Below are 25444 nucleotides of genomic sequence, written 5' to 3'. Positions count from 1 at the left end.
GGAGCCTGTTTCTATCCTGGATACTCAGCTACAGGGTTAGGGAGCCTGTTTTTATCCTGGATACTCAGCTACAGGGTTAGGGAGCCTGTTTCTATCCTGGATACTCAGCTACAGGGTTAGGGAGCCTGTTTTATCCTGGATACTCAGCTACGGGGTTAGGGAGCCTGTTTCTATCCTGGATACTCAGCTACAGGGTTAGGGAGCCTGTTTTTATCCTGGATACTCAGCTACAGGGGGGTTAGGGAGCCTGTTTTTATCCTAGATACGGGTTTAGGGAGCCAGATACTCACGGGGTTAGGGAGCCTGTTTCTATCCTAGATACTCAGCTACGGGGTTAGGGAGCCTGTTTCTATCCTGGATACTCAGCTACAGGGTTAGGGAGCCTGTTTTTATCCTAGATACTCAGCTACGGGGTTAGGGAGCCTGTTATCCTATCCAGGGTTAGGGAGCCTGATACTCAGCTACAGGGTTAGGAGCCTGTTTTTATCCTGGATACTCAGCTATCCTGGGGTTAGGGGAGCCTGTTTTTATCCTTACTCAGCTACAGGGTTCCTAGATACTCAGCTACGGGGTTAGGGAGCCTGTTTCTATCCTGGATACTCAGCTACAGGGTTAGGGAGCCTGTTTTTATCCTGGATACTCAGCTACGGGGTTAGGGAGCCTGTTTCTATCCTGGATACTCAGCTACAGGGTTAGGGAGCCTGTTTCTATCCTGGATACTCAGCTACAGGGTTAGGGAGCCTGTTTCTATCCTGGATACTCAGCTACGGGGTTAGGGAGCCTGTTTTTATCCTGGATACTCAGCTACGGGGTTAGGGAGCCTGTTTCTATCCTGGATACTCAGCTACGGGGTTAGGGAGCCTGTTTCTATCCTGGATACTCAGCTACGGGGTTAGGGAGCCTGTTTTTATCCTGGATACTCAGCTACGGGGTTAGGGAGCCTGTTTCTATCCTGGATACTCAGCTACGGGGTTAGGGAGCCTGTTTCTATCCTGGATACTCAGCTACGGGGTTAGGGAGCCTGTTTCTATCCTGGATACTCAGCTACGGGGTTAGGGAGCCTGTTTCTATCCTGGATACTCAGCTACAGGGTTAGGCAGCCTGTTTCTATCCTGGATACTCAGCTACGGGGTTAGGGAGCCTGTTTCTATCCTGGATACTCAGCTACGGGGTTAGGGAGCCTGTTTCTATCCTGGATACTCAGTTAGGAGCCTGTTTTTAGGGTTAGGCAGCCTGTTTTTATCCTGGATACTCAGCTACGGGGTTAGGGAGCCTGTTTCTATCCTAGATACTCAGCTACGGGGTTAGGGAGCCTGTTTCTATCCTAGATACTCAGCTAGCCTGGGGTTACTCAGCTACGGGGGGAGCCTGTTTCTATCCTGGATACTCAGCTACGGGGTTAGGGAGCCTGTTTCTATCCTGGATACTCAGCTACGGGGTTAGGGAGCCTGTTTCTATCCTGGATACTCAGCTACAGGGTTAGGGAGCCTGTTTCTATCCTGGATACTCAGCTACGGGGTTAGGGAGCCTGTTTCTATCCTGGATACTCAGCTACGGGGTTAGGGAGCCTGTTTCTATCCTGGATACTCAGCTACGGGGTTAGGGAGCCTGTTTCTATCCTAGATACTCAGCTACGGGGTTAGGGAGCCTGTTTCTATCCTGGATACTCAGCTACGGGGTTAGGGAGCCTGTTTCTATCCTGGATACTCAGCTACGGGGTTAGGGAGCCTGTTTCTATCCTAGATACTCAGCTACGGGGTTAGGGAGCCTGTTTCTATCCTAGATACTCAGCTAGCCTGCCCTGCAGCGACTCCCTCAGCGGTGTAGGTTTATGACAAATGAAAAAAGATCTAAAAAAGGTATTGGAGGTTCCATGAGTAATCAGTTCTTTGTGGAAGAAGCATCACCAGGGATCACCGGGCATGCCAAGTCCCCTCTCCTTTATACACTTACGCACAAACACTCATGTGCATGCACTCACACACAAATGCATGTACAGGGTCTGTATCTGGATGCCCTCCTTAGAGCCACTTCCTAGCTGTAACAGTGGCATCCCTCATGGACCTTTTTATTTTACTATTTTTATTTGACCGTTATTTGACCAGGTAAGTTGACTGAGAACACATTCTCGTTTACAGCAACGACCTGGGGAATAGTTACAGGGGAAAGGAGTGGGATGAAAGAGGCAATTGTAAGCTGGGGATGATTAGGTGACCGTGATGGTATGATGATGATGTAATGGTATGAGGGACAGCTTAGGAAACGCCTGCACACACAGACAGACACAAACACACACACACACACACACGCACACGCACAAACACAAACACACACACGCGCACAAACACAAACACACACACACGCGCACACGCACAAACACAAACACACGAACACCAGGGTTTCCATTAGGAAAAAGTGACGCTGTACAACCTGACTAGGAAGATTTGAATTTACCGTCCACCCCACTGTGTTCAGAATGTCAGAAATCACATGTACCTTTTATTTATTGTAATGCATCTAAACAGAACATGTCAACTCATGTAATGAAGCAGTAAAAAAAAATCATATTCCAACATTTTCCAAATGCAATATGCAGGAAAACATCATCCTAAACAGTGCACCAGGGAAAACACCATTCTAAACAGTGCACCAGGGAAAACACCATTCTAAACAGTGCACCTGGGAAAACACCATTCTAAACAGTGCACCAGGGAAAACACCATTCTAAACAGTGCACCAGGGAAAACACCATTCTAAACAGTGCACCAGGGAAAACACCATTCTAAACAGTGCACCTGGGAAAACACCATTCTAAACAGTGAAAACACATTCTAAACAGTGGAAAACACCATTCTAAACAGTGCACCTGGGAAAACATCATTCTAAACAGTGCACCCATCATTCTAAACAAAACATCATTCTAAAACAGTGCACCTAAACAGTGCACCAAAACACCATTCTAAACAGTGCACCTGTGAAAACATGCTAAACAGTGCACCTGGGAAAACACCATTCTAAACAGTGCACCTGGGAAAACACCATTCTAAACAGTGCACCTGGGAAAACATAATTCTAAACTGTACACCTGGGAAAACATCATTCTAAACAGTGCACCTGGGAAAACACTAAACTGTGCACCTATGAAAACATTGTTCTAAACAGTGCACCTGTGAAAACACCATTCTAAACAGTGCACCTGTGAAAACATCATTCTAAACAGTGCACCTGTGAAAACATCATTCTAAACAGCCGTAGTGCTCCGAAACAGGATTGTGTTGAGGCGCAGATCGGTGGAAAGGTACCAAAACATTTCTGCAGTATTGAAGGTCCCCTAGAACACAGTAGTGTCCATCATTCTTAAATGGAAGAAGATTGGAACCACAAATACTCTCCCTAGAGCTGGCCGCCCGGCCAAACTGAGCCATCGGGGAAGAAGGGCCTTGGTCAGGGAGGTGACCAAGAACTCGACAGAGCTCCACAGTTCATATAAGAAAATAGGTCAAATGAAATAAATTCATTAGGCCCTAATCTATGGATTTCACAGGACTGGGACTACAGATATGCATCTGTTGGTCACAGATAACTTTAAAAATGTAGGGGTGTGGGTCAGAAAACCAGTCGGTATCTGGTGTGACCACCATTTGCCTCATGCAGATCTCCTTCGCATACATTTGATCAGGCTGTTGATTGTGGCCTGTGGAATGTTGTTCCACTCCTTTTCAATGGCTGTACTAAGCTGCTGGGTATTCACGGGAAATGGAACACACTGTCATACATATTGATCCACAGCATCCAAAACGTGCTCAAGGGGTGACATGTCTGGTATGCAGGCCATGGAAGAACTGGGACATTTTAAGCTTCCAGGAATTGTGTACAGATCCTGGCGACATGAGACCATGCATTATCAGACTGAAACATGAGGTGATGGCAACGGATGAAGGACACGACAATGGGCCTCAGGATCTCGTCACGGTATCGCTGTGCATTTAACTATTTAATACATTTTAGAATGAGGCTGTAACGTAAGAAAATGTGGTCAAGTGGTCTGAATACTTTCCGAATGCACTGTATGTCACCTGTAGTAAATGTACCATTCATCGCAGTCATTTGGTTACATTCATTTCTGTTAATGTATTAATTCATGTATTAATTACAGTCATTTACCATTCTCATTCTAGGAATGGAAATGTTGTTTGCTGAATTTCAGAATCTGCTACACTTGTGAGAAACAAGTTTAGGCTTATTTCATAACCATCATTGACAAGATTTCTAGATGTTTTCATTGTATTTTGTTTGGAGTGATCTAAGTGAGCAGTGAGCATGCGTCTGGTGTCTCTGTCCTGATAGTGCCTGAGCACGCTTAAAAGTACCTGGCCTGCTGCGCGGAAATGTAGGAACAGTTTTTATTTTATTTTTTTTACATCCGTTGCGAATTATGTTTTCAAACTATCGTTCCTTACAGTAAGCTATTTGAAAAATATTTTCAACAATGTCTCCCTCGATAATCACCAATCCTCAGTGTGAAAGAGCAATGGAAGTTATAGGCCTACTGCTTAATTGACCTATAGGATATGAGTTCCATGCGCTCATTTCTTTAGCCGCCAATGGATCACTGTGTACCAATGTGTACATAAGGCTAGTGCTCTTGCATTAGCAGGATTTTTCGATTTGTATAATTTTAAATCCGATTTTTATGATTTACCACATCACAATGATTGAGAAACGAAAACATCATTATTGAAATGAAGCTGTTCCACGAAAAAAGCTGCAAAAGCTGCAAAATAAATAAATACAGTATGTGGATGAGGTAGATAGATGGGCGGTATACAGATGGGCTATGAACAGGTGCAGTGATCTGTGAGCTGCTCTGACAGCTGGTTCTTAAAGCTAGTGAGGGAGATGGGAGTCTCCAGCTTCAGTGATTTTTGCAGTTTGTTCCAGTCAGTGGCAGCAGAGAACTGGAAGGAAAGGCGACCAAAGGAGGAATTGGCTTTGGGGCTGACCAGTGAGATATACCTGCTGGAGCACGTGCTACGAGTGGGTGCTGCTATGGTGACCAGCGAGCTGAGATAGGGCGGGGCTTTACCTAGCAGGGACTTGTAGATAACCTGTAGCCAGTGGGTTTGGTGACGAGTATGAAGTGAGGGTTAGGCAACGAGAGCGTATAGGTCGCAGTGGTGTGTAGTATATGGGGCTTTGGTGGCAAAACGGATGGCACTGTGATAGACTACATCCAGTTTGCTGAGTAGAGTGTTGGAGGCTATTTTATAGATGACATCGCCGAAGTCAAGGATCGGTAGGATGGTCAGTTTTACATGGGTATTTTTGGCAGCATGAGTGAAGGAAGCTTTGTTGCGAAATAGGAAGCCGATTCTAGATTGAATTTTTGATTGGAGATGCTTAATGTGAGTCTGTAAGGAGAGTTTACAGTCTAGCCAGACACCTAGGTATTTGTAATTATCAGAGCCGTCAGAGCCGTCCAGAGTAGTGATGCTGGATGGGCAGGCAGGTGCGGGTAATGATTGGTTGAATAGTATGCATTTAGTTTTATTTGCGTTTAAGAGCAGTTGGAGGCCACAGAAGGAGAGTTGTATGGCATTGAAGCTCATCTGGAGGTTAGTTAACACAGTGTCCAAAGAAGGGCCAGAAGTACACAGAATGGTGTCGTCTGCATAGAGGTGGATCAGAGAATCACCAGCAGCAAGAGCGACATCATTGATGTATACAGAGAATAGGGTCGGCCCGAGAATTGAATCCTGTGGCACCCGCATAGAGACTGCCAGAGGTCTGGACAACAGGCCCTCCGATTTGAAACACTGAGCTCTATCAGAGAAGTAGTTGGTGAACCAGGTGAAGCAATCATTTCAGAAACCAAGGCTGTTGAGTCTGCCAATAAGAATGTGGTGATTGACAGAGTCGAAAGCCTTGGCCAGGTCGATGAATACAGCTGCACAGTAATGTCTCTTATCGATGGAGGTTATGATATCGAGCGTGAGCGTGGCTGAGGTGCACCCATGACCAGCTCGGAAACCAGATTGCATAGCGGAGAAGGTTCAAAATGGAAGGTTCAAAATGATTCAAAATGGTCAGTAATCTGTTTGTTAACATGGCTTTCGAAGACCTTAGAGATGTAGGGTAGGATAGATATAGGTCTGTAGCAGTTTGGGTCTAGAGTGTCTCCCCCTTTGAAGAGGGGGATGACCGAGGCAACTTTCCAATCTTTGGGAATCTCAGACGATCCGAAAGGGAGGTTGAACAGGCTAGTAATAGGGGTTGCAACAATTTCAGCAGATAATTTTAGAAAGAGAGGATCCAGATTATCTAGCCCGGCTGATTTGTAGGGGTCCAGATTTTGCAGCTCTTGCAGAACATCAGCTATCTGGATATGGGTGAAGGAGAAATGGTGGGGGCTTGGGCGGGTTGCTGTGGAGGGTGCCGGGCAGTTGACCGGGGTAGGGGTAGCCAGGTGGAAAGCATGGCCAGCCGTAGAGAAATGCTTATTGAAATTCTCAATTATAGTGGATTTGTCAGTTGTAACAGTGTTTACTAGCCTCAAAGCAGTGGGGAGCTGGGAGGAGGTGCTCTTATTCTCCATGGACTTTACAGTGTCCCAGAACATTTTTGAGTTTGTACTGCAGGATGCAAATTTCTGTTTAAAAAAGCTAGCCTTAGCTTTCCTTACTGTCTATATTGGTTCCTAACTTCCCTGAAAAGTTGCATATCACGGGGAATATTCAATGCTAATGCAGAATGCAACAGGATGTTTTTGTTCTGGTCAAGGGCAGACATGTCTGGAGTGAACCAAGGGCTATATCTATTCCTGGTTCTACATTTTTTGAATGGGGCATGCCTATTTAAGATGGTGAGGAAGGCACTATTAAAGAATAACCAGGCATCCTCTACTGTCGGGATGAGGTCAATGTCATTCCAGGATACCCCGGCCAGGTCGATTAGAAAGGCCTGCTCGCAGAAGTGTTTTAGGGATCGCTTGACAGTGATGAGAGGTGGTTGTTTGCTCGCAGACCCATTACGGATGCAGGCAATGAGGCAGTGATTGCTGAGATCTTGGTTGAAAACAGCAGAGGTGTATTTGGAGGGTGAGTTAGGATGATATCTATGAGGGTGTTTACGGATTTGGGGTTATATCTGGTAGGTTCATTGATAAATTGTGTGAGATTGAGGGCATCAAGCTTAGATTGTAGGGTGGGCGGGGTGTTAAGCATGTCCCAGTTTAGGTCACCTAGCAGCACGAGCTCAGAAGATAGATGGAGGGCAATCAAATCACATATGGTGTCGAGGGCACCGCTGGGGGAAGAGGGAGGTCTATAGCAAGCGGCAACAGTGAGAGACTTGTTTCTGGAAAGGTTCATTTTTAGAAGTAGAATCTCAAATTGTTTGGGTACAGACCTGGATAGTAAAGACAGAACTCTGCAGGTTATCTTTGCAGTATATTGCAACACCGCCCCCTTTGGCAGTTCTATCTTGTCTGAAAATATTATAGTTAGGAATGGGAATTTCAAGGTTTTTGGTGGTCTTCCTAAGCCAGGATTCAGACACAGCTAGGACATCCTGATTGGTAGAGTGTGCTAGGGCAGTGAATAAAACAAACTTAGGGAGGAGGCTTCTAATGTTAACAAGCATGAAACCAAGGCTTTTACGGTTGCAGAAGTCAACAAATGAGAGAGCCTGGGGGATGGGAGTGGAGGTAGACACTGCAGGGCCTGGATTAACCTCTACATCACGAGAGAACAGAGGAGGAGTAGGATAAGGGTACGGCTAAAGGTTAACAGAACTGGACACCTAGTATGTTCAGAACAGAGAGTAAAAGGAGCAGATTTCTGGGCACGGTAAAATATATTCAACGCATAATGTACAGACAAAGGTATAGTAGGATGCAAATACTTTGGGGGTATACCTGTGTATATAGTGATATTGAAAGAGATATTGTCTCTAGAAATAGCATTTAAACCAGATGATGTCACTGCGTGTGTGGGGGGTGGAACTAAATTGTTAGCCGAGGCATGTTGAGCAGTGCTAGAGGCTCTACAGTGGAATAAAACAATAGTTACAAACCAGAACAGCAATCGACACGGCATGGTGACTTAACCTCTTGCTCCTACCTGACACGCAGGCGTCCCATCTAGACATCTGGAAATGCAAATGCGCTACGCTAAATGCTAATAGTACTAGTTAAAACTCAAACGTTCATTAAAATACACATGCAGGGTATTGAATTAAAGCTACAGTCGTTGTGAATCCAGGCAACAAGTCAGATTTTTTAAATGCTTTTCGGCGAAAGCATGAGAAGCTATTATCTGATAGCATGTAACACCCCAAAAGACCCGCAGGGGACGTAAACAAAATAATTAGCATAGTCGTCGCTACACAAACCGCACAAATAAAATAAAAAACATTCATTACCTTTGACCATCTTCTTTGTTGGCACTCCTAGATGTCCCATAATCACTATTGGGGCTTTTTTTTCGATTAAATCGGTTCATATATAGCCTAGATATCGATCTATGAAGACTGTGTGATAAACAAAAAAAAATAGCGTCTTATAACGTAACGTCATTTTTTTTTATTAAAAAAGTTGACGATAAACTTTCACAAAACACTTCGAAATACTTTTGTAATGCAACTTTAGGTATTAGTACACGTTAATAAGCGACCAAATTGATCACGAGGCGATGTATATTCTTTAGCTGTCCGTCTGGAAATAATGTCCGGGTAAATCTCAACCAAAATATCCGGTCAGAGACCTGAACAAATGGCTTGTCTCTTCTTCGTTTGACCAAGAAACAAAGCCTAGGCAAATGACAAGACTGTTGACATCGTGTGGAAGCTGTAGGTATTGCAACCTCAGCCCCATTTATTGTGGTTCGCCTTTATCAATGGGTTGAAGTGGCGGATGGATATATATTTCCATTTTCAGTGATCAGATTTTCCTGCGCTTTTCGATGAAACGCACGTTCTGTTATAGTCACAGCCGTGATTTAACCAGTTTTATAAATGTCTGAGTGTTTTCTATCCACACATACTAATCATTTCAGGGCGCTGAAATGTTGCGCGATTTTTAACAGAATGTTCGAAAAAGTAGGGGGTAAGAGTAACAGGCTAAGGGAAAGGCATGCGTAGCCTGGTGATCATACAAGTCCAGTGCGTGGCTTCAGGCAGCTAGCGGCACGGGGCTAGCAGGCTAACAGAAAGGCCTTCGAGGGATGACGCGACGGAGGAAAGTCTGTTGTGGCCCCCTCATGCAGTTACATCAGCGGATGGATCAGCAGATCTCCGTGTGATAAACCAGGCCAATTGGCAAAATATGTATCGTGGCCAAAGAAATATGTCCGAAGGGCCTCTTAAGCCAGCAGTCCAATGTGCTTTAGATAGCTAGCAGGCTGCAGATTAGCGGCTGTGCGTGCAGGGGTCGTTAGCTGCTATAATTCCAGGTGGATTTTTGAAAATCATAATAAAAATGTAAAAAATAAAAAATAAAAAAATAGGTTCAGAGCTTGCTGTCGGAATCCGGAGATATGGAGAAGAATAAGACCGACTAGCTCTGGTTTGAGTCGCGCTGTACAGACTGGCAAGAGTTATCCAGGATAAAGGTAGCTGATGACCGCTAGCAAAGGATAGCTGACTGCTAGCTAGTGGCTTCGGAATGTATTCGATGGGCCTCGTAAGCCAACATTCCGTTGTGCTCTAGACAGCTAGCATTCAGGGGACGTTAGCTGCGAAGGTCGGAAGGTGAGAAGGTTCAGAGCTTGCGATAGGAATCTGGGGATATGAAGAGAAAAATAGGTCTGGCATGCTCTGGTTGAATCACGCTGTACAAACTGGCGAGAGCTTTCCAAGATAGAGGTTAGCTGATGACCGTTAGCTGGCTAGTTAGCTGGCTAGTTTATGTTGGAGAGATTCCAGTAATAGAGTCAAAGAAAAATACTTTAGAAAAAAGCAGGTCCACACCACATTGGGTGAGGCGGGTTGCGGGAGAGGATTTTGAAGTAAGGGCTTAGAAAAATATAAAAAGATATGCGAAGAAAAATATATATATACATGGGACACGACAAGACGAAGGACAAATACGTCTGACTGCTACGCCATTTTGGAATGTTCAAGATTATTTCCATATTTAACCATCTGGTTCCCATGATGTTTTGTGCGTGATTGTTCCTTGTCTAGTGTTATCAGTCGTCTGTGTTATGGTGTGTTTTCCCTGCGTGGAATATATGGTTGATTATTTTCAGAGTAATGTGTGTTATTTTACTCAGTTCTGTGTCCTGCGTGATAAATGGAAACCCTGATTCTCACACAGACTGTAATGGAAAACTGTAAATTAAACTAATATTTATTTTTCAACGTTTTACTGTGGCATACTGTAAATTATGGTGCATTGTGGGAAATAATAATAACAACAATAATAATGTAAAACGCACGCACGCATGAATGCACACACATACACACAAATACACAAAAACACACGCACGCACACGCAAAAGCACATATACACAGACTTATAGCTGAGTATGCAGGCACACACACAGACACACACACTGATTCTCCTCCTTGCTAACCAACAGCTCAACGACAGCAGATCTGGAGGGACAAACAGAGCCTCTAGGCTTAGACCCAGCCCCTCTAGGCTTCGACCCAGCCCCTCTAGGCTTCGACCCAGTCCCTCTAGGCTAAGACCCAGTCCCTCTAGGCTAAGACCCAGTCCCTCTAGGCTTAGACCCAGTCCCTCTAGGCTTTGACCCAGTCCCTCTAGGCTTCGACCCAGCCCCTCTAGGCTTCGACCCAGCCCCTCTAGGCTTAGACCCAGTCCCTCTAGGCTTAGACCCAGTCCATCTAGGCTTCGACCCAGTCCATCTAGGCTTCGACCCAGTCCCTCTAGGCTTAGACCTAGTCCCTCTAGGCTTAGACCCAGTCCCTCTAGGCAGCAGCGGTTAAGACCCTTCTCAGATCTAGTTTGAGCTACTAAACAGAACATGCCTGCTGTTTACATGGATCTTTTTCAACATAACCATGAACAATTGAGAAATTCACCTGTTTAAGACAGGCAAACAGACAGGCAAACAGACAGGCAAACAGACAGGCAAACAGACAGGCAAACAGACAGACAGACAGACAGACAGACAGACAGACAGACAGACAGACAGGCAAACAGACAGACAGACAGACAGACAGACAGACAGACAGACAGACAGACAGACAGACATGCCTGTAAGGGGTCTTTTTCTTTCAGCTGCTGGAAAACGGTACATATCATATCACCATGGATCAGAGATAACCCGAGCTGAGCTGAGTTCCCTAGTCCCTCACAACATTTCACCATGGAAACCACCCCCAGACTAGCTGTGTGATTGTGTCTGTGTCAACAGGCAGACAGACAGTCTGTCTTACAACATGCAAAAACATTTACCCAGAGCTTTCTCCCTTGTCTGCATAGTGATTCTGCCCTGTAGAGGTAATATCACCGTAAAGGAAACCACACACGCACGCATGTACGCACAAAACAAAACACACACACACACACACCATGCAATCGATCTCGGAGTTAGTGAACTATAACCCGTCTGTCTGAAAGCTAGTTGGACATCATAAGAATATTCCGCACACATCAAAGGTCAGAGGTTCCTGATGATGCTCCTCCATCATTCCTCATCTCTCTTTGCCACCATCTTCAAAAGACAAGGACAGAAGGTGAAGGGACAGAGAGAAAACGGACACCAAATGCCAGCCTTAGAGAAAAAAAGCCAGTGAAATGCCACTACTGGACATGCAGGGATTGTTCCATGACCCTCTCTAGATCAGTGTGTGGACACACACACACACACACCCACACACACACACACACACAGTCTTGTACAACTAACCTTTGGGGACACACAATTCAGTCCCAGTCAAATAACTACTTTCCCTAACCCCTAACCCTAATCTTAACCCTAACCTTAACCCAAAATCCTAACCTTAACCCTAACCCTAAACCTAACCTTGCGCCTAACCTAACCCTAAAACTAACCCTAGCTCCTAACCCTAAAACTAACCCTAGTTCCTAACCCTAACCCTAAAACTAACCCTAGCTCCTAACCCTAACCCTAAAACTAACCCTAGCTCCTAACCCTAACCCTTACTGTAATAACAACCCTAACAATAATTCTAACCTTTACACAAAACCCCCTAGAAATAACATTTGACCTCATGGGGACTAACAAAATGTCTCCAGTTGGTCAAATGTTTGTTTGTTTACTATTCTTGTGGGGACTTCTGGACTTCTGGTTACATCCACTAAGGTGGACTAAGGTGAGCAAGCATACAGTACCAGTCAAACATTTGGACACACCTACTCATTCAAGGGTTCTTCTTTATTTGTACTATTTTCTACATTGGAGAATAATAGTGAAGACATCAAAACTATGAAATAACACAAATGGAATCCTGTAGTAACCAAAAAGTTTTAAACTATTTGAGCTTCTTCAAAGGAGCGACCCTTTCATTGATGACAGCTCTTGGCATTCTCAACCAGCTTCCTGGAAGGCATTTCAATTAACAGGTGTGCCTTGTTGAAAGTTCATTTGTGGAATTTCTTTCCTTCTTAATGTGTTTGAGCCAATCAGCTGTGTTGTGACAAGGTGGGGTTGTCATACAGAAGATAACCCTTTTTGGTAAAAGACCAAGTCCATATTACGGCATGAACAGCTGAAATAAGCAAAGAGAAACCATTACTTTAAGACATGAAGGTCAGTCAATATAAGAAGAAGAAAATAAGAAGAAGATCCTCTCTTGGGCCAAGAAACACAAGCAATGGACATTAGACCAGTGAAAATCTATCCAAATTTGAGATCTTTGGTTTCAACCACCGTGTCTTTGTAAGACGCAGCATAGGTAAATGGATGATCTCCACATGTGTGGTTCCCACCGTGAAGCATGGAGGAGGAGGTGTGATGGTGAAGCAGTGTTTTTCTGGTGACACTGTCTATAATTTATTTAGAATTCAAGGCACACTTAACCAGCATGGCTACCACAGCATTCTGCAGCGATACAGCATCCCATCTGGTTTGTGCTTAGTGGGACTATCATTTGTTTTTTCAACAGCACAATGACCCAACATACCTCCAGGCTGTGTAAGGGCTATGTGACCAAGAAGGAAAGTTGTGGAGTGCTGCATCAGATGACCTGGCCTCCACAATCACCCGACTTCAACCCAATTGAGATGGTTTGGGATGAGTTGAACCGCAGAGTGAAGGATAAGTGGAGGAAACGTGCTCAGCATATGTGGAAACTCATTCAAGACTGTTGGAAAAGCATTTCAGATGAAGCTGGTTGAGAGAATGACATGCTTGTGCAAAGCTGTCATCAAGGAAAAAGATGGCTACTTTGAAGAATCTCAAATATAGAATATATTTTGATTTGTTTTACACTTTTTTGGTTACTACATGATTCCATGTGTTCTTTCATCATTTTGATGTCTTCACTATTATTCTACAATGTTGAAAATAGTAAAAATTAAGAAAAACGCTGGAATGAGTAGGTGTGTCCAAACGTTTGACTGGTACTGTACACAATCACTTAAATTCACACACGCACACATAGGGGAGTACGAAGGCACACACACACACACACACACACACACACACACACACACACACACACACACACACACACACACACACACACACACACACACACACACACACACACACACACAGTCTGATTATATTTTTAAAGACTACCAGTGATGCTCTATTGACTGCATGAATGGAATTGGAAAGCAATACACAGCTGGGAGTATAAACAATGCTCAGGGCCTTTGATTTCAGGGTGTAACACTAGGCATATAAACTGGGAACTCTATTCGGCTCTCATGTCATCCCTCCAGTGTTGAGAAGGGGATCTGGGCTAAGATATCTGGGTAAACAGTGGTATGTAAAACGGATGTATACTTAGCCTATATCAAGGCAATAAACATTGAGTCATACACGGCATACACTCCAAAAGAGTTCTTCGGCTGTTCCCATAGAAGAACCCTTTTTGATTCCATGTCTGTGCAAAGGGTTTTACATGGAACTCAAAAGGGTTCTACCTGGAATCGAAAGGGGTTCTTCAAACTACATAATCCTTTTAGGTTCTAGATAGCACTTATTTTTCTGTAGTGTAATCGGCACTATGATGCTTGTATTGAACAAAGTATCTTGGTGTGCTAAGAACAAGGTACCAGTTTAGTTCAGTTCTACAGAGGCAGTGCGACCCACAAAAATTACAACAACAAAAAAAATGAAAAAATAATAATAATACAATTGGATGGGCTTGCCTGTTTTGCAGTTTGAACTACTAATTTTGAAAATTACTCTCTCCAGAAACAAGTCTCTCACTGTTGCCGCCTGCTACCGACCCCGTCAGCTCCCAGCTGTGCCCTGGACACCATTTGTGAATTGATCGCCCCCATCTAGCTTCAGAGTTTGTTCTGTTAGGTGACCTAAACTGGGATATGCTTAACACCCCGGCAGTCCTACAATCTAAGCTAGATGCCCTCAATCTCACTCAAATCATCAAGGAACCCACCAGGTACAACCCTAACTCTGTAAACAAGGGCACCCTCATAGACGTCATCCTGACCAACTGGCCCTCCAAATATACCTCCGCTGTCTTCAACCAGGATCTCAGCAATCACTGCCTCATCGCCTGTATCCGCCACGGAGCCGCAGTCAAACGACCACCCCTCATCACTGTCAAACGCTCCCTAAAACACTTCTGTGAGCAGGCCTTTCTAATCGACCTGGCCCGTGTATCCTGGAAGGACATTGACCTCATCCCGTCAGTTGAGGATGCCTGGTCATTCTTTAAAAGTAACTTCCTCACCATTTTAGATAAGCATGCTCCGTTCAAAAAATGCAGAACCAAGAACAGATTCAGCCCTTGGTTCACTCCAGACCTGACTGCCCTCGACCAGCACAAAAACATCCTGTGGCGGACTGCAATAGCATCGAATAGCCCCGTGATATGCAACTGTTCAGGGAAGTCAGGAACCAATACACGCAGTCAGTCAGGAAAGCTAAGGCCAGCTTCTACAGGCAGAAGTTTGCATCCTGTAGCTCCAACTCCAAAAGTTCTGGGACACTGTGAAGTCCATGGAGAACAAGAGCACCTCCTCCCAAACACGGTCTTAAATCCATGATTATCGAAAACTGTAAGTACTCAACGGCTGGCCATGCCTTCCGCCTGGCTACTCCAACCTCGGCCAACAGCTCCGCCCCCCCGTAGTTCCTCACCCAAGCCTCTCCAGGTTCTCCTTTACCCAAATCCAGATAGCAGATGTTCTGAAAGAGCTGCAAAACCTGGACCCATACAAATCAGCTGGGCTTGACAATCTGGACCCGCTATTTCTGAAACTATCTGCCGCCATTGTCGCAACCCCTATTACCAGCCTGTTCAACCTCTCTTTCATATCGTCTGAGATCCCCAAGGATTGAAAGCTGCCGCAGTCATCCCCCTCTTCAAAGGGGAGGACCCAAACTGCTATAGACCTATATCCATCCTGCCCTGCCTATCTAAGGTCTTCGAAAGCCAAGTCAACAAACAGGTCACTGACCATCTCGAATCCCACCGTACCTTCTCCGCTGTGCAATCTGGTTTCCGAGCTCACGGGTGCACCTCAGCCACACTCAAGGTACTAAACGATATCATAACCGCCATCGATAAAAGACAGTACTGTCACCTCGCCAAGGCTTTCGACTCTGTCAATCACCAAATTCTTATCGGCAGACTCAACAGCCTCGGTTTTCGGATGACTGCCTTGCCTGGTTCACCAATTACTTTGCAGACAGAGTTCAGTGTGTCAAATCGGAGGGCATGCTGTCCGGTCCTCTGGCAGTCTCTATGGGGTGCCACAGGGTTCAATTCTCGGGCCGACTCTTTTCTCTGTATATATCAATGATGTTGCTCTTGCTGCGGGCGATTCCCTGATCCACCTCTACGCAGACGACACCATTCTATATACTTTCGGCCCGTCATTGGACACTGTGCTATCAAACCTCCAAACGAGCTTCAATGCCATACAGCACTCCTTCCGTGGCCTCCAACTGCTCTTAAACGCGAGTAAAACCAAATGCATGCTTTTCAACCGATCGCTGCCTGCACCCGCATGCCCGACTAGCATCACCACTCTGGATGGTTCCGACCTTGAATATGTGGACATCTATAAGTACCTAGGTGTCTGGCTAGACTGCAAACTCTCCTTCCAGACTCACATCAAACATCTCCAATCAAAAATCAAATCCAGAGTCGGCTTTCTATTCCGCAACAAAGCCTCCTTCACTCACGCTGCCAAGCTTACCCTAGTAAAACTGACTATCCTACCGATCCTCGACTTCTAGCGATGTCATCTACAAAATGGCTTCCAACACTCTACTCAGCAAACTGGATAAGTCTATCACAGTGCCATCCGTTTTGTCACTAAAGCACCTTATACCACCCACCACTGCGACTTGTATGCTCTAGTCGGCTGGCCCTCACTACATATTCGTCGCCAGACCCACTGGCTCAGGTCATCTACAAGTCCATGCTAGGTAAAGCTCCGCCTTATCTCAGTTCACTGGTCACGATGGCAACACCCATCCGTAGCACGCGCTCCAGCAGGTGTATCTCACTGATCATCCCTAAAGTCAACACCTCATTTGGCCGCCTTTCGTTCCAGTACTCTGCTGCCTGTGACTGGAACGAATTGCAAAAAATCGCTGAAGTTGAGACTTTTATCTCCTCACCAACTTCAAACATCAGCTATCCGAGCAGCTAACCGATCGCTGCAGCTGTACATAGTCTATAGGTAAATAGCTCACCCTCTTTCACCTACCTCATTCCCATACTGTTTTTATACTGATTTTATTTATTTACTTTTCTGCTCTTTTGCACACCAATATCTCTACCTGTACATGCCCATCTGATCATTTATCACTCCAGTGTTAATCTGCAAAATTGTATTATTCGCCTACCTCCTCATGCCTTTTGCACACATTGTATATAGACTGCCCATTTTTTCTACTGTGTTATTGACTTGTTAATTGTTTACTCCATGTGTAACTCTGTGTTGTCTGTTCACACTGCTATGCTTTATCTTGGCCAGGTCGCAGTTGCAAATGAGAACTTGTTCTCAACTAGCCTACCTGGTTAAATAAAGGTGAAATAAATAAAATTAAAATAAAATAAATTATATTTTTGGCATTAATACGTGTCAAATATCAGTTTGTAAACAATGTACAAGAAAATATATATATATATTTATCATTGAGTTAATAAAGCCCGTTAAAAACACGGTCTCTTTTTTTGTTTTCTTGAGTAAGGCAGCTCCACAATGCAGGTGTTTCGGCCAAGCTCAGTGCTTTCTGTGGCGGTGGGGCAAGCCAACAGAAAATATGGAGCGTTGCACCATGATTGGCTCAGTGTTCTGTCACTCATGGGTACACTACGTTACCGCCAAGTCTAAGGGTAGACCTCGAAAATTCTAGCCCTTTGGGTGATGCCATAGAGTTACTTTAGAAGTGCCCATCTAAGAAGGCTCAAGGTCATTGGCCACAGATAAAATGACATCAAATCATGTTGTATCTACAGTAGCTTTGATTGGAATGATCATGACAACATCATACTTTCAAAATCTTAGTCATCATCATCAGTCATCATCATGAACCAAGTCAACAATCTACTAGCAAATCCTTTTTAATCCTTGACATATGAAGAGAAATAATGAAGAGAAATTACAGACAAAGTGTATCGGTGCTCATCAGCCATTGGACATAAACATTGCACAAGTTGGAAATCGCAAATTCAACAATGAGGAAGGAATCAGTGACAGTGGCTGTGTTGTCCCAAATCTGGGATTCAGGGGCTCTTTTCCAAGTTTAAAATTATAAACATTCAACATTGGCCATGCTGTCAATGAAGCATGATTTGTGCTGAGCTCAAAACAACTGTTAAGTCAGAACTTGACTTCAGTGTGTTCAAGACAACTGGAAAGTTGGGAATAAACGAGCTCCGACTGGGAAAATAAGTTTTGAACAGTCATCCAACTCGGAATTGCAAATTGAAGATCAATGACGTCATCATGATTTGACCTTGCTTTTCTCAGAGTTCCCAGTTGTTTTGAAAGCACATTAAATACTGAGAATGGCAGACTTTAATGACTAAATTTGCCCACGAAGGACCGCCGCACCACGTTCCTGTTCAAGTGAGCACAGAACAACAATGTGAGTCCAAAAATGTATTGTATGTATGTAATATGCCAGGGAGATAATGTGTACTGTACCTAAGAAAGTAATACTGAGTGTATGTTATGTAGTAAGATGTTAGTAGACCATGTGCCTCACCCAAATCATTTGGTCTATTTATCCTTCTATTTGCCTACTGTTCTGACTTGGTGGTGCACATGTAGCCTATAACCTGTTTTAGAGGAATCTAATCATTGAATATTGTAAGAGCTTTCATTGTCTGCTTATATGCACCCTTTATTTATCCTACGGTTCTAAATTAGTGTACAGGGAGAACACTGCAAGAACGGCCCATTCTGAATTCTGTCACTGTACATTTCAAAAGTGCTGAACAAATAGTTACATTGACTACGTCTGTCCTAGCTCGCTCATTAATGTCTTAATCAAAATTACAGATTGCCTCTTATCCACTTGTCGTTCCCTTATGCCATAGTTTGTACATCTCAACTGTCAGTAGAAACCACATTTGTTTAAGCAAGTCAGCCATATCAGCTATGTTTTTTTTAAAGTCAGTAAATGAGGCTGAATGAACTTTTTTGCTGCCAGACAAGACTCTGCTGATAGCCAGGTGTAGCAGTGGTAAGGTGTTGGGGCTGCTGTTGGGACAGCTTTATGTAGGCCGTTTGTCACCTTTATAGTGCAATTAAATGTACTGTTTAGTGTTGTGTTGTGGCTTTGCTGGCATGCATCCCACTTTTTATTGTTGCCCCACCAAGATTTACATCAAATCGCCTCTGTACAGAGGACAGGCAGGCTTGGAGACAGGCAGGCTTGGAGACAGGCAGGCTTGGAGACAGGCAGGCTTGGAGACAGGCAGGCTTGGAGACAGGCTCGGCAACAAACGGAGGAAACAATCTAACTGATGTTTGAAGAGAAATCTTCTTGGCTGAAGCAAGGTGGCTCAGAAAGCAATGTAAGGCACAGGGACAAAACTACCTGTTAGGAAAAAAACAACTGTGAGCCTCGAAGATCATCGCTCCTGGTCATTTGATCCAGATTGTCTGACTGTGGACTGTTGAAAGCCCATCTAACCTCATGCCACCCCATTTAACATCATGCCACTCCATCTACACTCATGCCACCCCATCTACTCTCAAGCAACCCCATCTACCCTCATACTACTAAATCTAACCTCATGCCACCCCATCTAACCTCATGCCATCCGAACTAACCTCATGCCACCTGAACTAACCTCAAGCCACCCAAACTAACCTCATGCCACCAAATCTAACCTCATGCCACCAAATCTAACCTCATGCCACCAAATCTAACCTCTTGCCTCCAAATCTAACAACATGCCACCCCATCTACCCTCATGCCACCCCATCTACCCTCATACTACTAAATCTAACCTCATGCCACCCCATCTAACCTCATGCCATCCGAACTAACCTCATGCCACCCGAACTAACCTCATGCCACCCGAACTAACCTCATGCCACCCGAACTAACCTCATGCCACCCGAACTAACCTCATGCCACCCCATCTAACCTCATGACACCAAATCTAACCTCATGCCACCAAATCTAACGTCATGCCACCCCATCTACCCTCATGCCACCCCATCTACCCTCATACTACTAAATCTAACCTCATGCCACCCCATCTAACCTCATGCCAACCAAACTAACCTCATGCCACCCGAACTAACCTCATGCCACCCCATCTAACCTCATAGTCTCAAAATGAAAATAGACAGAAAGTGGAATGAAGCTATGGATGAGAGGATTAAGGTCTGAATTACAAGCCGAAGAGAGCGAGAGCGGAGGAGAGAGTTTCTATTCCATCAAAATAGGTTTGTTTTTACAAAATTAAAAAGATAGAACAGCAATGTATATAATTGATAATGGTGTTATTAAACACTTTATTAAAACATGTATTAGACTACACTCATTTTACAACTTCATCAGTAGGCCTGTAAATCCAAAAGCCAATGTTTATCCTGGCTGCGGAGAACAAATGAGAGCCATTGTCTATTGAAGCCCAATAATAGGCCTATCTCAAGACTGGTCTCAATATGGTGCTCCCGCCTGCGTGCCAGGGATAACGGACTGATAATAATGACGGTATCTGTTACCACAATATATGTCTGTTTACTTATTCAGTGAGGGATTTAGGCTACTTACCCAATCAATTTGCTTCCATTTGCGAAGCTTCACTGTATTAGATAAGCATTAATGATGCATTAGGCTAGTTGTCCAAAGGGCAGAGGTGTCGAGTTTCGCTGTCCTCTCCACAGAGGGACCATTTCATCATCTCAACTGCCTAGTGTTGCTACAAAGCTTATTGTTCGAAATAGTCAAGCTAACAAATGGTTTAGGTAGGCCTATATGGTTGAGTAACTCATATAAAGGCATGGGCAGCATCCCTTTTCATTGCTTGAGTAACTGTTATAAAATGCACATTTGTGCCCTTCCCAGTTGGCTTCATGATGGGATGTGTATAGCACCAAGGCCACTCGTTGGCTTCATGATGGGATGTGTATAGCACCAAGGCCACTAGTTGGCTTCATGATGGGATGTGTATAGCACCAAGGCCACCAGTTGGCTTCATGATGGGATGTGTATAGCACCAAGGCCACTAGTTGGCTTCATGATGGGATGTGTATAGCACCAAGGCCACCAGTTGGCTTCATGATGGGATGTGTATAGCACCAAGGCCACCAGTTGGCTTCATGATGGGATGTGTATAGCACCAAGGCCACCAGTTGGTGTATAGCACCAAGGCCACTAGTTGGCTTCATGATGGGATGTGTATAGCACCAAGGCCACTCGTTGGCTTCATGATGGGATGTGTATAGCACCAAGGCCACTAGTTGGCTTCATGATGGGATGTGTATAGCACCAAGGCCACTAGTTGGCTTCATGATGGGATGTGTATAGCACCAAGGCCACCAGTTGGCTTCATGATGGGATGTGTATAGCACCAAGGCCACTAGTTAGCTTCATGATGGGATGTGTATAGCACCAAGGTCACTAGTTGGCTTCATGATGGGATGTGTATAGCACCAAGGCCACTAGTTGGCTTCATGATGGGATGTGTATAGCACCAAGGCCACTAGTTGGCTTCATGATGGGATGTGTATAGCACCAAGGCCACTAGTTGGCTTCATGATGGGATGTGTATAGCACCAAGGCCACTAGTTGGCTTCATGATGGGATGTGTATAGCACCAAGGTCACTAGTTGGCTTCATGATGGGATGTGTATAGCACCAAGGCCACTAGTTGGCTTCATGATGGGATGTGTATAGCACCAAGGCCACTAGTTGGCTTCATGATGGGATGTGTATAGCACCAAGGCCACTAGTTGGCTTCATGATGGGATGTGTATAGCACCAAGGCCACTAGTTGGCTTCATGATGGGATGTGTATAGCACCAAGGCCACTAGTTGGCTTCATGATGGGATGTGTATAGCACCAAGGCCACTCGTTGGCTTCATGATGGGATGTGTATAGCACCAAGGCCACTAGTTGGCTTCATGATGGGATGTGTATAGCACCAAGGCCACCAGTTGGCTTCATGATGGGATGTGTATAGCACCAAGGCCACTAGTTGGCTTCATGATGGGATGTGTATAGCACCAAGGCCACTAGTTGGCTTCATGATGGGATGTGTATAGCACCAAGGCCACTAGTTGGCTTCATGATGGGATGTGTATAGCACCAAGGCCACTAGTTGGCTTCATGATGGGATGTGTATAGCACCAAGGCCACTCGTTGGCTTCATGATGGGATGTGTATAGCACCAAGGCCACTAGTTGGCTTCATGATGGGATGTGTATAGCACCAAGGCCACTAGTTGGCTTCATGATGGGATGTGTATAGCACCAAGGCCACTAGTTGGCTTCATGATGGGATGTGTATAGCACCAAGGCCACCAGTTGGCTTCATGATGGGATGTGTATAGCACCAAGGCCACTAGTTGGCTTCATGATGGGATGTGTATAGCACCAAGGCCACTAGTTGGCTTCATGATGGGATGTGTATAGCACCAAGGCCACTAGTTGGCTTCATGATGGGATGTGTATAGCACCAAGGCCACTAGTTGGCTTCATGATGGGATGTGTATAGCACCAAGGCCACTAGTTGGCTTCATGATGGGATGTGTATAGCACCAAGGCCACTAGTTGGCTTCATGATGGGATGTGTATAGCACCAAGGCCACTAGTTGGCTTCATGAAGGGATGTGTATAGCACCAAGGCCACTAGTTAGCTTCATGATGGGATGTGTATAGCACGAAGGCCACTAGTTGAGTGACGTGTTACATAATGAATGATTCAATGTAACGGAATAGTGTGCTCCAACTCTACTCTTTAGTTCATGTCAACTGAGATCGATCAATAGACTATTGAATTATGATCTTGCTTGTGAATGCATCTGTAACCATAAAATGAACCCAAACTCAAGTTGGCAAAACAACAGCAACATGAAATCTAAACCATGTGCATGTTCAGAGAGAATGTGAGTATATACAAGGCTGGATCTGAATGGGAATTAAACTGAGTCAGAATCCGGTGTGCAGCTCAAGGCTCTCAGTCTTTCTAGGGCTGTGTTGCGGTGTCTTGAATGATCACACAATATGAAGTATGGGCCGCTCGTTATTCTCGTGTCGCATCACATGCAGATCTAAGCTTCTCAGTGAGCAAAACTGGTTGAAAGAGGTATTTTCAACATCTTGTGCTCATATGGATGGCTGGGTTGAAGAATCACCTTTTCCAGCCTTGGCTCATAGACCAGACGTCAAATTAGTATGATACATTCCATTTGGCATGGGTACATAATACAGAGGGTTACTTATGGCAAAAAAGTAAATAAGAGTGTTTGGTTGGGGTGGATGGGTAGGCGTAAAATGCGAACGTCTAGTAACTCAAAGGTGGTGTGTTCTAATCTTATCACGGACAACTATAGCAACTTTTCTTCTACTTTGAACCTTCTTAGCATGTTAGCTAACCCTTCCCCTAACTCTAAGCCTAACCTTAACCCTTGAACCTATAACACCTAACCTTAACCCTAAAACTTAGCCAGCTAGTTAACTTTAGTGTTAGTCACAACAAATTTGAAATCGTAACATGTCATATGTTTGCAAATTTATAACATATTGTAAATTTAGCAAATTCGTAACATATTGTACATTTTGCTAATTTGTATTTATCATACAATTTGTAATTCATAATGCGAAATGGATCATGGACATTCACAAATTAATATATACCATACTAATGGTGTGCCTCAGATTTACGTACAGAATATTACGAAATGCTCTGAGACCAGGTTGACTCTTCCCTTGACACCTTAGGCTAGCCGAACCACTGTCTGTCATCAACCAATAACGCGACGAACCCGTGCCCTGTCTGTCTAGTTGTGCGTCCAACGCGTACACGGAAGATGTGCGTCCAACGTAATTTCTGATGTTAATTAGGGTAAAAATTATGATTGCGCTACGGCATCAGCAGCATTCACTCCTCCGACAACAGGCTTTGTCCATTCAGTATAATATCGCCGTCATATAAATATGACCACGTCATGTATCAATAACATTTCTCTCACGTTTTCAGGGGTGAGGTCAGAAGCTGATGTGAGAGCACTTAACTTTGTATTTACGCCTCTAAACCAGTGTTCATCTGTGTGCAGCTAAGAGTTTCCCTGACAACATCACAATAGTGCAAACATCAGCAGCGTATGAGCAACAACACATCTGCAGCTGGTCTCCGAACGTTAACATTCTCACATCTGAAATGCCTCACACTTTATTATGTGCATGTCAGATATAGGCTACCCTGCTACCCTGCCCTGTTAGTCAATTCAATGGATACTTTCCACGATACACTGAAGCCTAAAGTGGATTTCTGCTTTAGACATGCACTCTCTTTCGTGCACCTTGCATGCGACGTTTTTGAACACAGATCGTATGGAAACAACTGTTTGCTTAGGCTCCTCGGAGCAGGACCTAACACAGCACACACGGCCAGAACGGTGTTAAAGGGACCAGCCATTCCAACCATGACCGCTATTCTGTCACCATGAACTCAACAGCAGACGCGACACAGTCAACAGGCCAGGCAAGGATGGACTGGAATAATATGGACCGAGCCCGGAGCTCACCTCACTACGGTTTCACCATGCACGGAGACCGCCAGCCCAGAAGAGAAAAACCACGTACCTTCACTTGACACACCAGGCTTCCGCGGGATCCGAGCGATGGGGCCTGACGAAGTTACAGTCTGACGCAGTGGCAATGTTTTGGTCCAAAATCGGGTGGAAAAGGCTGCGGCGGAAACAGGACCTGGAGAAGGCTGAGGTCGGAATAGTCACTGCTGCGTGTGGCTCCGTCGGAGGAGACTCGAATTGACTATAAACTGCAGTGCGCATGTATGCCCGTGTCAGATTGCTGTTCTGGAGCCGCACTGATAGTTGGCCCTGTGGCACCGATTATTGGGTTTATGTCCCCTCCGCGGCTACTCGCCCGCAGTTTGACAATCTGCTACCTTGTGCCATTGCATCAGCGTCGGGGAGAGAGAGAGGTATGGCCGTCACCTAGCCTATATAAGCACTCCGAGACGAGAAAGCGGCCATGGCACTTTTGGTCACGGTGCACTAAACGCATGGGCTCTTCCGCGGCAATGGCAGGCCGTAATGTCAATTTGCCCACTTGTAATTTTTTGACATTGCACATCCCATCGTTTTATCTGCTAAACATGTATGTTGTGTAAAATTAAAGAGCGCTGGCAAGAGCTAATCCATTTACAGTCCCGGCTCCCAGGCTGGCCAGGGTCAATGCAATTAATTATTCCTTCACACAGCTATAAAGCACGACCATAAAACGTGGACATATTCCTACTCCGCCATGTCCTTGAATGGACATCTCAGTTCCTAGAGTGGGGTCAGCTCAATCAATTACTTTTTATTGATATGGGCAATCAGCTTACTAATCAGATATGTGTGCCGAATCAGCAAATGTTCCGAGTCAGCAACACTATAATGAATGAGGGTTTAAGATAATAAAAAGCACTGGGGAAAATGCAAAACTGACCCAAGATCAGCGTCTCGGAGCAACTTCACCATACTCCACTCCCCAGTGCTACATATCCACTCACTTGCCCCTGCACCTAAGAGTATTAGGGTACAGGTCTAGACACAATAGCCTCAGACTTAAAACGACTAAGACCTGTTATATATGGCATCACT

The 25444-nt window shown here is 44.8% G+C and overlaps 1 protein-coding gene across 1 annotated transcript in view; it reads right to left on the bottom strand.

Annotated features, from left to right (window-relative positions):
• LOC118387123 (alpha-(1,6)-fucosyltransferase-like) overlaps nt 1-24874 on the bottom strand; it is a 211907-nt gene extending 187033 nt beyond the window's left edge. The window contains exon 1 of the mRNA XM_035775290.2: nt 24420-24874. The gene's annotated coding sequence lies outside the window, so the exon portion shown is untranslated. The remainder of the gene's footprint in view (nt 1-24419) is intronic.
• Nucleotides 24875-25444: the final 570 nt, after the last annotated feature.

This window comes from Oncorhynchus keta, chromosome 8 (genome assembly GCF_023373465.1).
Source record: "Oncorhynchus keta strain PuntledgeMale-10-30-2019 chromosome 8, Oket_V2, whole genome shotgun sequence".
NCBI lineage: Eukaryota > Metazoa > Chordata > Actinopteri > Salmoniformes > Salmonidae > Oncorhynchus > Oncorhynchus keta.
The sequence above is the reverse complement of the archived record's forward strand: the minus strand, read 5'-3'. Positions and strand labels throughout refer to the sequence as shown.